General features: G+C 42.8%; 1 long non-coding RNA gene across 2 annotated transcripts in view; it reads right to left on the bottom strand.

The window, feature by feature from the left end:
- Window positions 1-13,431, bottom strand: part of LOC133275556 (uncharacterized) — a 231,645-nt gene that overhangs the window by 25,632 nt on the left and 192,582 nt on the right. The window contains exon 3 of one of the 2 annotated variants that reach the window (XR_009745596.1): window positions 424-1,130. The exons of the other annotated variant lie outside the window; for it this stretch is intronic. This is a non-coding gene — a long non-coding RNA (uncharacterized LOC133275556). Of the gene's footprint in view, window positions 1-423; window positions 1,131-13,431 lie in introns of those variants that run through there. 2 annotated transcript variants of the gene reach the window in all.

Below are 13,431 nucleotides of genomic sequence, written 5' to 3'. Positions count from 1 at the left end.
AGCACCAATTACTAAAAATAGACTTTTTATTCCTAATAAAAAAAAGTAACTGCTTCAGTCTTGGAAAGAAAAATTATTGTATGCGAGCGTAAGAAAAACACAAAGTCCCCAGCCCCTCCCTCCACCCTCTCCTTTTCACAAGGATGAGGGATTATCACCACTGATCCCTAATGCCACTCTCAGTGCACTGGCTTCGCACTGTTGTGGAGGCCCTGGGTGCACTCCAAGCCCTTGATGCGGGGCTGGCAATAGCCACTGCTGCTTGGGAAGGTGGGCTGGCCACTGACCACAGAGATGCCAGATGCAAGGGCTGTGTTCTGGCTGTTGATTGTTAGCCATTGCAATGGGAGGAAAGTGGTTTGTGTCTGCCTCAGACAGTTAGCACTTGGGGAATCACCCTTGTTCATGGAGGGGAGAACACTGTAAGGTCAGAATGTCCCTTGCCTAGCTTTCACAGGCATAGAAATTTGCTTCCACTTACAGATATGGTTGAAGGAGAAACTCTTAACAAAAGCTTTTTCTAAACCTTCAAAAGCATATGGTTGGAGAGAAAACACACTGCCCTTTTGATTCTGTTATAACTCAGATTTTAAACATCATTACTGTTAAGTACATTGACATTTGAAAGCAAACACAAATTTTCATCACTTTTTCGTGTATTTTTGGTTTGGAAACACGACAATTACCCCCCTAAATTCCATTTATGTTGCGAATTCGATTTTGAATATGTAAACCTCCATGAGATGATAATGCAGTTAGAGGGATGTGAAACAATGCCTTGTTTCCCTCTTGGGCAGCTATAGGGAAGCAGGGCCCAAGCCCTCCTGCAGACCCCCCGCACCCCGCAGGCCCTCCTGCCTTCAGCCCTGCACAGACACAGGCAGCCTAGGGTTACTGTTAGCTTGGATGCTACGTTTCTTTTTGGTGCCCTCCAGCGGCCAAGGCAGTCCAATGGGCTGCGGTTGACCAAGGGCGTGCTCAAGCAGCTGGGGTGGATGGGGCAGGAAAGGCAAGCAGTTCTGCAAGATCTTCAGATCTCTGTACTAGGGAGGGAAAGGTGTCATTCCAGGCCAACTTTTGTTCCAGGGACAGGTATTCACTATTAAGGTATATTGCATTTTTCTTTCCCCCTGAGAAAGGAAGAGGTCAAATAATTTCAAGAGGTCAGAATTCACTGTGGGGTAAAAACAACGAGGTCAGCTGAGTATCCATAGCTACATACTGTTACTTGAAATGTGTAAACATAAACTACTTGTATGCTTGTGAGAGTATATCAAAGCCATTTGGTGCTGCTCATTACCTGACACTGTATCTCAGGTCCAGGTATAACTTTTAATGCTTTTAATGGCTGTTTTGCATTTTGTCCTAATTATGCCACTAATTTGCATCAATAGAAGCCACATAAGCACACAAAAGGACTTTTCAGACAATAACATTCTTCTAACCAAGTCAACCAAAGAAATGAAGCTAAAGGATGACTGCCTGGCCAGACCACCAGGACCTGGGTCAATTAGACATCAAGGTTACATCTAGATGAGCACAGTTCTGGGCATGTAAATGCAGTTATCTGCCCCAGCAAACAGCAACAACTTTCCCTGACACTGTTTTGGTTCATGCCAACCTGCACCTTCTTAAAAGATGCCCAGGTACAATTCCAAAGAGTGCACATCTGCACCTGGCATCACTCACAAAAAGCAATGTATGTGCTTCACCCTGCCCCAGAAGCTAAGAGGATTTACAAGCAAAGCTGCAAGCCAATGGCCTCTGTGCCTGGGAACACTTCAGAGCATGTTTAATTGTGTTGTCTTTTGTAACCCAAAGGTCTGCTTTCCCCTGGGATTCTGAAATTATAGCGGTTGCTTGGCATCAAACCCTAAGGACATTGCACTGCTTGTTTTATATCAAGTAGCAGTACAATTTATTACATAATGCAGACAAAAATAGGGGCTGCAAAGTCTGTCATTCCTGAGACAGGAAATCTTGCTTTTAAAGCTGCACAGATGAATTCTGATACAACCTTTAACCATCATCACTACCTCAGCCCTTCACAAACATTACTGAATTCACTTCTGTAAAGTCCTCATGAAAAGCAATACTTTTTGTGCACTCATTTCCTACATGGGAAATGGGCACTGGGAGATTCAGATGAAGAAAACTCACTTTTTAATTTTTTGAAATATTTCTGCTTGCTTTTTCCAGCTGTTAAAATGGTCCAGTTTTAGCCCTATATACATTCGAAGTACAGTTCCCTGTTGATTTCAGCTACTGAACTAACTGAAGGGCAATTGTATCCAGGTTGCTGTGCTCTTCGTTTATTTTGCATTTAGTCTTGGCCTCAAGCCCAGGAAGGACAGATATCACAATGAAATCTGATTTTCTAGTAACTGCATAAAATGTATTTTCCATTCACCTTTCTCCTAGAAATGTATAATCTTCTTGGATTGAAACTTCACACAGTATTCAGGCATCTAACATAGAAAAGGTGCTGTAGGGTAGGTGGGTCCAGAGAAAAAGCTGGTCCTGAGAGCTTTTCTGTTGGCACTACTCTTTCCAATATTTCCCTGCAACAGCTGGTCTGTAGTGGTGAAGTACCACTACAGTGGTCTGTAGTCAGTGAAGCTCGCTTTTGGGAACAAACTGGCTAAAATTACTGTTCTTGTTTAGGTAAAGAAGGCCCTGGCTGGTGCAAACGGTTAAAATGGATAATGGGAGTAAAAAAAAAAAAAAAAAAAAAAAAAAAAAAGTGCCATTTAATGTCACTGGAGCTGCAGTCCTGCCAGCCCTCAACATTTACTGCGAGTTTCATAAAATAGTTAATGAAATACTCCAGCAGAGGCTGGGCTGCACAAATGCATCAGGTTTTCCATGGAAGAACATCTCAGTTCTTCATGCAGCACTGAGAAGCTTGAAATCACCACCCCAACGCATAAGAAGAGCTTAGAAACCAAAAGGCCCCCCCTGCATTTCCCAGTTTGTGATTTCTGAAAAGCTTACCATTTCTAAACCAGCTTTGTGTTACTTTGGTCCCTGCTTGTGCAAGGCTTAGAGGCGCAGAGCCAAGCAGGGACCCCCTGTCAGGTCATTCTGCATATGATTTTTGAGAGTATACCTGATCATGAGCCTGTCCACAAGCAAGTGGGAAATAATGCCCTCCAGAGATGAGTGTGGCACATGCACATCCTAGGACACAACAAACCTCCCCAGCTGACCTCCTCTGTGTTGCGAAAGCCATCCTTAGACATCCAGGGCCCAGTCTGCCTTGGGTAGCAATGTCTGCTAACTGGTGTTGAAGCACAGAATGAACTGAACATGTTGTTCTCTTTGTAAACTGGTTTGAATGGACAGAATGCTTGACAGACTGGAGCTTCCAGCTCTGCTTGTTTAGCAAGGAATGCTCTCTTAATTTCTTATTGTGGCACACAAGATTTAGTGCAGATCCTTTAATTTAAATGTCAGAATGTGAGCAGTAATTTATTTCCATAAAACGAAAAGCAATAACGTCAAATATATTAAGCTCTGGCTGTGAGAGCTGAGATTATACAATTTATAATTGTACAAAACACAAACAGCAAAAAATTACCCCACAAAGGATGAGTTATTATCACTCACTTAAGCGTTGATTCAGGGCTGGAGAAAGCAGTCGCAAGAAAATTAAAAAGAAAAAGGAAACAGAAGGAAAAGCCGAAGTACCTGGGACACTGAAAGGCCCTTGGTGACAGCCGAAAGTGGAGAGCAGGCGCATCTGAGGTCTCCCTTCACCTGATGGCCTTCCCAAGCGCTCCTCTGCTGCTCCTCCATGCTTTGCGCTCTGAGACTTACTCTGACTTCCCATTTTCATATTGAGAAACCGAGTCTTGGCTACAACCCATCATTTTCATATGTACCTTACACCCCTAAAATGACACTCCCTGACAAACAATAAGGTATGTCCAGGAATAAGATATTGTGTTCCTTGCAGCAGGGACCATCTTTTTTCAGCACCTGGGACAGATGAAACCTGGTCCTCAGTCAGGTCTTATCAGACACTAGTGGTAACACAACTCACAATGTGACACAGGCATTCAGATGCTGATTAGCTGCGCTGAATCAGAATGACTCCACATACAAGTAAAGTTAGATTGTGAAAACACATCTCTCTGAAAGGAGCACCAATATTTCAGATGGTATCTGCACCAGAACTTCTCCAGGAATTTGGCTCCGATCCCCCCTCTGTTAATCTAAGCTGTCCATAAGATGACCATCTAGTAACGAGGAATATCTGAATTATCCTGGCAAAACCTAGCATTTGGAGGAAGCATGTAAACATCAAGGAGCCCAGTTAAAATGCACAATGGGTAAGACAGCCTTGCTACTGGTATTTAATTGACAGAGAGGCAGAACTGAGGACAAAACCACCAGAAATGCCATTCAGAGATTGATTTATACCACAGCTTGAACTATTACAAAAGCCACTGAAGCAGAGCTACAGAAACAAACATCTGGTGGCTGCAAACCTGCCAAGCCTCCCCACTTTCATGGCTGACCCTTACGCTAAATGCTGGGGAGAGGCTAAGAACAAATTTGCCCTGTGCACCATTTCTGGAGAGTGAATCACAGGCCCTCCCAGGTCCACATGGTTGTTGGGGCTAGAATGTGCTGGTCCACATTTTTTTCCCTTTGACATAGTAGAGGCTGGAAAAAAATAGAGTTGTACCAGGAAAGTCTACAGTCATGGAATCATTTAGGTTGGAAAAGACCTTTAAGATCATCAAGTCCAACTGTTAACCTAGCTCTAACCGCATGTACACTTCTTTTAAATAACTCCTGGAATGGTGACTCAGCCACTTCCCTGGGCAGCCTGTTCCAATGCTTCACAACCCTTTCCATGAAGAATTTTTTGCTAATCTCTAATCTAAATCTTTGGTGCAGCTTGATGTCATTTCCTCTTGTCTTATCACTTGTTACTGGGAGAAGAGACCAGTATCCACCTCATTACAACCTCCGTTCAGGTAGTTCTAGAGAGCAATAAGGTCTCCCCGCTCCGAGACACTTTTTCCCCAGGCTGAACAGCCCAAGTTCCCTCAGCCAGTTTCTCCAGAATGGATGCAGGAAGGGCTTCCTTGGCAAAAGGTGTCTGCTGTGTTTTTTGAAATTGGAAGAGTACGACTGGGCACAGCTGCAGGACCAGGAGGATGCTAAATTTTGGGACCTATGGGATTTCCTTACTGTTTCTACTTGCAATCAGCCAGAGAATTCAGGAGTGGCTCTTCCAGTACCACTTAATGCCATCACTTGCAAGCTTAACTGAAGCCTGAGGAAATACTGATTAACAGTATTCATCCTGGACTGGGGCTTAGCCACTCCCCTCCTTTTTGCTAACCCTTAATGTATTCATTGCCTTATTTTCATACATGCTGATTGAATAGCGATTTATTCTGCTGGTGCTAGGCTAGTCCCCCCATACTAAATGTGAAATCTTTATTCTAACCAATGTCTAAATCATTGTTTTCTGGCGGCACAGATCATGTGGCACAGATTATTAATAGCTCTGGTCTCTACACCACTTGACACGGCGCTCCAGCTGTCATTCTGCTCCCTGGCTCGTATGATTCTTGCACTGGTAAAGTGCCAGGCCCGGGCCGAGCCCATCAGTCACTGTCACCCACCACCCAGTGATGAATAGCCCCACGAGCACCGTGGCGAGGCCCCAGCTCCCGTTCACACGCGCCTGACTTTTACCGGCTCCAGCACACCAGCTGAGGCCGGTCCCCGCTGAGGTGGGCCGTGTCGACCTGGAAAGACCACCCCCCTGCGCCCCGGATTAGTTAAAAATGAAACAAATCCTAATGCGATCATGTCACTAATTATGCATTTAATTCAGTTATAAGGAGCTAATGGCTCCCCCAGTGACAGCTTTTACTGGTAAAAGGCAATTCATTCCTGAAACTGAGAAATCTAATTACACAAAATGCTTCGTCCTAATCCTTTCAAAGAATAATCTTATTTGTAGACATTAACATCCCAGATGCTGCTGCTGTTTGTCCATTATGACAGTGTTTGTCCTGAATAATGTATAAATAGCTCTTTCTGGACAGTTGCATGTCACTAAATCAATACAATTTGCTGCCTTCTGTTACATTAAGTCAGCCTGGGCAAGCTGGAGAAAATTAACCTTTTGTTTCCCACTCAAAAGGGCCTTTGAAATTAGAACAAGAAAAGGTTGGAGTGCCTATGGGAATCATGAGGTCTTTTTTTTTTTTAAGCCCATAAAGTATTCAGCAGATCCACTGGCTGGTGATGGATATATCATCAGAAAAATTGACAAAACATTTCCAGGCAGCAGAGGAGGAGTAAAAGGCAAAATTATGTTCTGCTTTCTTGTCTCTTCTGTAAATGTTTCAAGTTTCTTCTGCTTGAACCAGCTTAATTGTGGTAAATGCTTGCCATAGTGTTTTGTTGTCAAGGGAACAGTACTGCTGCTAAGATGTTCCCCAGCAGTTGTGGCTGCTCCCACTGCTAGCGAGGTGGGAAACATCCCCATGGAGTTGCTGTCTACACAAAAAGCCCTTCAAACACACAGAAAAACCTAGAGAAGAAAAAGTCATTCTCCCATGTGGTATATAACTGAGAAGATGAGCTGTGGGCACACAGCTTTGGACAGAAATGCCACTGAACGCACAACTGGATTTTAGTGTTTTGTCCTATTTATCCTATGTGTTAAGAAATATCTGCCTGTGGCTGTTGCTGTGTTAAAGTAATCAGCTCTCTCCCAGTTTTAGTAGAGGAGTTCCAAATTTCCATGTGATGTTCTGGTAGTATCCCAGGAGACACTTCTAGGATTCCCTAAATGTCACTCATATTTATGAAAGGCTCTGAGAGATTTGTTTTTAACCATAAACTCAAGCCCCACTGAAGCCTCTATTCCTTTGCAGGGACAAAAAATGCAGCTGAATAATGTGGAGAACAGAATATGGTTCTGATCGAAAAGGAAAACACAGGTCCCACCAAAACTGTACCTCGAGTCAAAGTAAATACGAAGGGTATGTACTCAATGTTCCACTATAAAGTTGTTAGGAAGCTAACCCACTGGCAAAAAACAGTGCTGAGAAATTATGTCCAAGCTCCCTGTAGGGTAGAAGTGACAACTTCAGCATTTATTCTGTCCCCAGCCTCCATGCGTCTATTCCGCGAGCTTACCATCCATGTCCCTAATTGCACTGGTTTGTTGAATCAGCACAGAGGGAATTCTGCGAGCAGAAGGACCGGGGAGAAATTAAGAAGTAATCTGCTGTTCAAAAAGTGCAAAGTGCAAATTAGGAAAAGCCAAGCATCCCCATTGTGATTTGGGTTCTGTCTTAGTAGGAACAGCTTCTATAGGCAATCTTCAGGTCACTGTAGGAGGTGAAAAAGGTAGAATAGACCACAGCTTCACTAGCACATACCTATCCCTCAGACGCAGACTTGCACAGAGCTCTTGCTTCCCTTGCACACAGCTCTAACAAACTCCAATGGCAAAAGAAATAGTCAAAAGTTTGCTCTCAGAACCAAAAATCAAATAATAGTCTGTTTACCAAGAGAAATAACCATACAACAAAGCATTCATGTCTGCTACCCTGTGAAAGGATACATGGAGGGAGCTCCCTGAGGCTGCACGTATGCTTGTTACCGTTAGGAAGAGCCCCATGATGACAAGGGCTATTCTGACCGCTTCCCATACAGATAGATCACATCTGGTAGCATAACCACTTACACTATGTTTTCAAAAGCATTTTCACCCTGTTTTCTCATTTTGCAGATGATTATTACTTTTCCATGCCCACCTGGGTTTCTTCATTTTACTCTTAAATAAAGTCTTATGGCAGGTTTCTCTTGTAAGAGCTGCCATAAGACAATGCTCTCCAGGACCTTTTCCTGTTTGTAGCCTCCTGGACTAGATGATGGCAGCTGCTTTGCTAAAATGTGCTTCTCTTTGCTTCCTCATCCTATCAAGAGAGTGGCTCCAGAGAGCTACAAGCGCAGCATCCTTCACTGTACCACATTGCTGTATTTCCATTGCTTTCCATGGATGTAGTCAGATTTAGAGACTGGGAGGATGTTACCTTTGGGGTCCCCCCATGAAAGCAGTGATTAACCTGTGACATCATGGATTTTTTCTGGAAACACATGCCTGTGAGGCAAGCACAGAAGAGAGCCCTGCAAAACCTATGTGCCCTGCAGCATGAGCCTCTTGTCCTAACCACTTACTCTGGCTCTGACATCATACTGAAGCTGGCGCTGGGAATGGTGTGTGGCAATGGTTTTAAACTGATTGCACTACTACAGAGAATGTGAAACCACTTCTTCAGACTCTGCTGTTACCGTTCGGTGGCTACGACATAGATACATAGTTATGTCAGGTCAGCATTTTCCACATGTACTAAATGTATTTAAAATATTCAATGTATCTGTTTGAATATTTTTAGGGGGATTAATTGTTCAAATCTAAAAAGTTTATGCGACTCTAATGGACTACTAATGGAAGAAGCTTTTAAAAAAATCTCTGCGTTGTTCTGAGACCGGACTGTGACCTAACTACCAGGTATAATATGTACCAATATCTATCTTACACTGTGAAATTTAGACTGCAAATCCATTATGATAGTCTGTGTCTTTATGTATTGTGCGCTGCTGAGCAAGCTCACAGAGCTCAATAAATAATAAATGGTAGGAACTTGACCTTGAATATTAAATGCGATCGGAACCATTCTTCACCCAGGAATTTGGGTTTGTTTTCCCCAGAAGCTTTAAATTGGAGATCGAGATGCAGCTGTGGCAGAAAAGCAAAGCTAGCAGTGTCTTCTGGCTGGGCTGGGTCTGATTTTGAGTCACTGCCTGTTCCAGTGTCCGGCTGAACCCAGGACAGCATGCCAGCTCAGACAGTCCACTGGTGCCCCTCTCACCCACAGAGTCTCCAGCTGCCTCTTTGGATGGCAGGTGCCTCACAGGTGAGCTCACCTGGGACATGAAATGCAGCTTCCCACAAGATGATGTCTTTCAGATCCCTACACCAAACAAGCTGACAGGTTCTTAGCAAAGCTAATTCACAGTGTAAAACTCAGATCTCACACTCCTTAATCAGTTACAGAGGAAAAAGAAGGACATCAGCTTCTCAAGTGAGGACCAAGTATTTCAAATATTCCTGGAACAATCTCCTTTGACCATCTCAGAAATAATTTCTCTGTTGCCTAAACAAAGACAGAGGCAAAACACAGAAGAACTATCTCCTGACCCCAGTGGCTTGAGCAGGTGCCTGGAACCTCATTCAGTTATCAGGATACTGTGAGGTTACTAATTTATTGCTGTTAGCTAGGAGGCCACATAGAAAGGGCTTTCTTACAGCTCTCATGATAAATAATGGTTCACTCCTGCTTAGTAACTATTACTTAGTAGCAGGTTTAGTTTTCATTGACTTAAACAAATTGGACATCACCTCTGGTTATCTGAAAGAAAAGAACACAGAAACTGGAAGATGCAGAGTCAGGAGGGTGAGAAAAAAAAAAATTATGGTGGTATATTTTCCTTCCTGAAGGAATCATGGGTCTTTGGAAAAGTCTTTTCACCCCTCATGCATTGCCACTGGTTTGTTTTGTTTTGTTTCTTTTTTTTTTTTTTTTTCTGTGTAAAACATTGCTGGAGAGAGTAAAATATTCTGCTTCTGAAAGACATGAGACTTAAGCTACTCCTGGGGAGATGAGACGCTTACACTACTTTGCTTGCAAGCTCTCTGGCTAGCAGATGGTTTCTCGGTGCTGTTTTACATACATGCATGTTTTCATACATGGCTTCATGGAACTGGTCCTCTGTGGGGAGCTACTTTCTGTTTTGGAAGACTAATCCTGTCATTGTAAAGTCAAGGCTTACTCTGCTTAGAGCCGTCATGAGAAGCATGTCTGCTACCAGAATGGTGGAAGTAGACATCTGGATCAGAAAGGCAGGCATGAAAGAGTGACTAGTACACTGAGAAGCAATAATGTCTCCTGGCTAAAAAGTGAACTACAACAGAACCAATGGCAAGATAAGGGAAACCTCTTTAATTTTGCAAGTCTTTGGAGCTTTTGGGTGCACTTTGAGGGCCCATGGAGCCAAGGCAAAGAACTGACCCCATCCTGTCAAAGAGGAACACAGAGACTTGTGTCCTTTCAGAGGTGTACATGTGTCCAGGGACAGCCTGAGCAAAAATGGAAGGTGGGAAGAGAGAAAGAGAGTGGACAAGTTCCTGACCTTTCCTTCAGGGTTGCTGTTCTTTTGTTTCCAGAGTGAGAAAGGGTTTACAAAGAGTGGCATTTGAGGTCAATACTTGATGTTATCATCACACATCTGAAACTTGAAATTAATATAAAAGAATCTCCTATTATAAAACAAGTAATATTTTCATGCTATGGAGCAGCACACAAAAGGAAAATCAATCGCAACATCATCTAAGAGAGAAGTCAATAATATCTGCATTTTTCCCAAAAATACACCTAGAAAAATTGCTTGGGTACTGGCTACAATATATAGCATCCTTTCCAGCTGTATTTTCATGTATTCTAGGATACTTCATTGCTTGAACTGTTTTAACAATCAGTAAGAAACAAGAAGAAAAACATCATGTACTCAACATTTCTTGCCAGGATGGGATGAACAGCATCAGAGCTATGGAAAAATTATAGATTCACGTAAGAAGTACTTTTAAAATGTAAAATAATAAACATAATGTTATTGCTTACCAAACAATCACAGCAGCAACATTTTGATTCATGCTGAACGCAGCAAGATAATCCATGCACTGTACTGAAAGGCTTTGTCCCTTGGGATTACTATTTCAGATATACTGCTTGCATGGCACACCCAAAATACCAGAGTTACAGTAGAGCCCTTTTGAACAGCATCTGAAGGTGGCAAAGGAAAAGCAGCATCTAGTAGACAACCATTAGCTCTGCTTTGCCACTTGGTTCATTGGAAAGTTTGTGTCTGCCTAAGCAGACCTGTGTGGTCAGGCAAAAAAGCCACAGCTGAGCAGCAGGGCTCAGGCACCCCTCCATCACTGTCAATAAGTGAAATGAAGGGCCTTTACACCATTTCATTTACTATTTCAATGATTACATAGATCATTGCCTTCTCATTGTTTCAGTGATAGATTTAATTAACTTCCAATTAATCACAGAGGGTGATATTTAATGCTCAGCCCTGCACCGAGCACAGTGTCACAGACCAAAGAATATATTTTGAAGGCTTCAGTAATCAAGAGGTCATGGAAGATAGATGTTCTTCACCAAAAGAGAGAGAGAGAAGATAAATTTGTGTGTCCACTCTGCTCTGGCTAACTGTTTTAGGATAATTGTTTCACATCCAAATTATAACTTTCCAAAAGGTCCATCCATGCACAAAGAGAGATAAAAGGGAGGAAGGGGGGCAGGTAGTAGAGTCATGTTATAGAGATTTCATAGGGCTGTAATTCCTCTCTGCAGGCAGCAGTGATGTTTGCAGCTGCAGTGGTTAAGGCCCTGAAAAATGGGCAGAAAAAAAATTCCTGTAAAGATACTTCCATTTAGATAGAATGATTTAAAAAAAGCAAACCCAAATCAATGACAAAAAGGAGAGTTTCATTACACCAAGGGTGATTACATTCAGTGCAAACTCTACATCTCATCTGCTGCCTTTCTAGGAGCAGGGTGTCAACGTCAGGGCATCTGCTGGTGGCCTTTTAGAAGGGGTTCAAAAGATTTCCATTAGAAAAAAAGAGCCCTATTACTTTAAACAGAAAAATTTACTTGATAGCATCTTCCTAATAAATCTAGTGAACATACTTGGGGTAGCTGTGCCACTTTAAAGAAAATTAGATTTTACATATAACAGATCTTTGGGATATTAAAAGCAATTTTGTTTCTTTTGACAGCGTTCATGTCAAGCTTTCATCTGAGACAGTGCCTAAAGGTGCCACCGTAATACAAACAGTGACCAAGTGACCAAGCCTGAGAGCCCTCCAAGTTGGCTCTCTGTTTACTGGACAACATCTGATCAATTCCAAAACTTCCACCTATGCAAGCTGCGGGACGTGCTCAGCAAGGCCTGGGCTTGCAGCACATCAGATCTTCCCTGGGAGCTAGAGGATCTCTTGAGCTCACCAGTTCATAACTCCCCATATCACCAACATGCCCCCAAGCCCTTGCAAGCACAACGCTAGTGCCTTAAGAGATTAATTATTCTGCCTGGAAGAAAGAATAACAGCACTTAAATGGGAGGATAAGGAGAACCCAAAATAGCGGGAAGGACCAGGAAGGCAGAAGACACTGGGCTCTGGCCTGAAGGAGCCAGAGCCATTCTGACAATAGCCACAAGACACCACTGCCTTACTCACCGCCTCCAGAAACATGCTGCCCACTGCCTGCCTCAGCTCCAGTCCTACCTTTTAGCAATAGTCATGAATATTAATGTTTTCAAACCCTCATAACAAGCAGAGCATCGTGTCTGGGGCAACTTCTGCAGTTTGTATTGTAAAAGCAAATACAACAAGACAGAAAGGAGTGAGTCTGTGCTTGCTGAGAAATCTTCCCATAAGGATTTCTCACATGCTGGCAGTCCTGGCTAACCTGACACTGTGACAGTAAATTGAGCTGTGTGCATGTGTGTGCATGTGTGAGTGGGATGGAGAGAGAGCAGGAAACCTTCTAACAAATGCAGAGTGTAATTCTTCCCTTTTCTTTCCTCTGGTTAATCTCTGAGTGCAAAGTAATTATCTTTCTCATGACTTTAAATCTCTTTCTCTGGTATATTCTTGCCTGTCCAACATGACTTTACAACTCCTTCATCTGGCACACAGCTGGCATGCCTCACGGTGGATTCCTCTAAAGAGTGATTTAAAGTTGCTTTCCATCAGTGTAAAACTAATGAGCAAGAAACATCTTGACACATGGTAACTGTAAGCAACACACTTGGTCAGCTGCACACAAGAAAGACACCCTCACTTAAGGCTTTCCAACTGTTCTCTTACAAGCACTCACAAGGCTCAAAGCCCAGAATGCTTATTTATTAGCATCTTCACTTACCCAGGTGTCTCTTTTCAGATTGACACGCCACACTTCTAATGCAGCTTCCCATCTGGAAGTACTGCTTCTCTCTCCTGCTGTTTCTAGAGATGAACATATCAGAGTTTTAAATCACACGATACACGTTTTCATTTAAAAAAAAAAAAACCAAAAATAACCAACCATCAAAACCCTGAAGCTTTTTCTGTAGGACTCAGCACTTTGTTTCAGCAGTATGAATGCAGCCAGCCTGCTAGCTTCATTGTTGTGATCCCAGATTTACCTCAGCTGAACTGAAAGTAGTGTGAAATTATTTCAGATTTACCAGGCATATATGAAAAGAGAGTTTTGACCCCTTCTAATTTATCTTCATTTTTTCCCTCGTGAAACAGAGAAGCCTGAACAG

The sequence above is a fragment of the Pezoporus flaviventris genome, unplaced genomic scaffold (assembly GCF_033815535.1).
Source record: "Pezoporus flaviventris isolate CSIRO_AGI_PZ_B2104156 unplaced genomic scaffold, CSIRO_AGI_Pfla_v1 ptg000002l, whole genome shotgun sequence".
Lineage (NCBI taxonomy): Eukaryota > Metazoa > Chordata > Aves > Psittaciformes > Psittacidae > Pezoporus > Pezoporus flaviventris.
The sequence above is the reverse complement of the archived record's forward strand: the minus strand, read 5'-3'. Positions and strand labels throughout refer to the sequence as shown.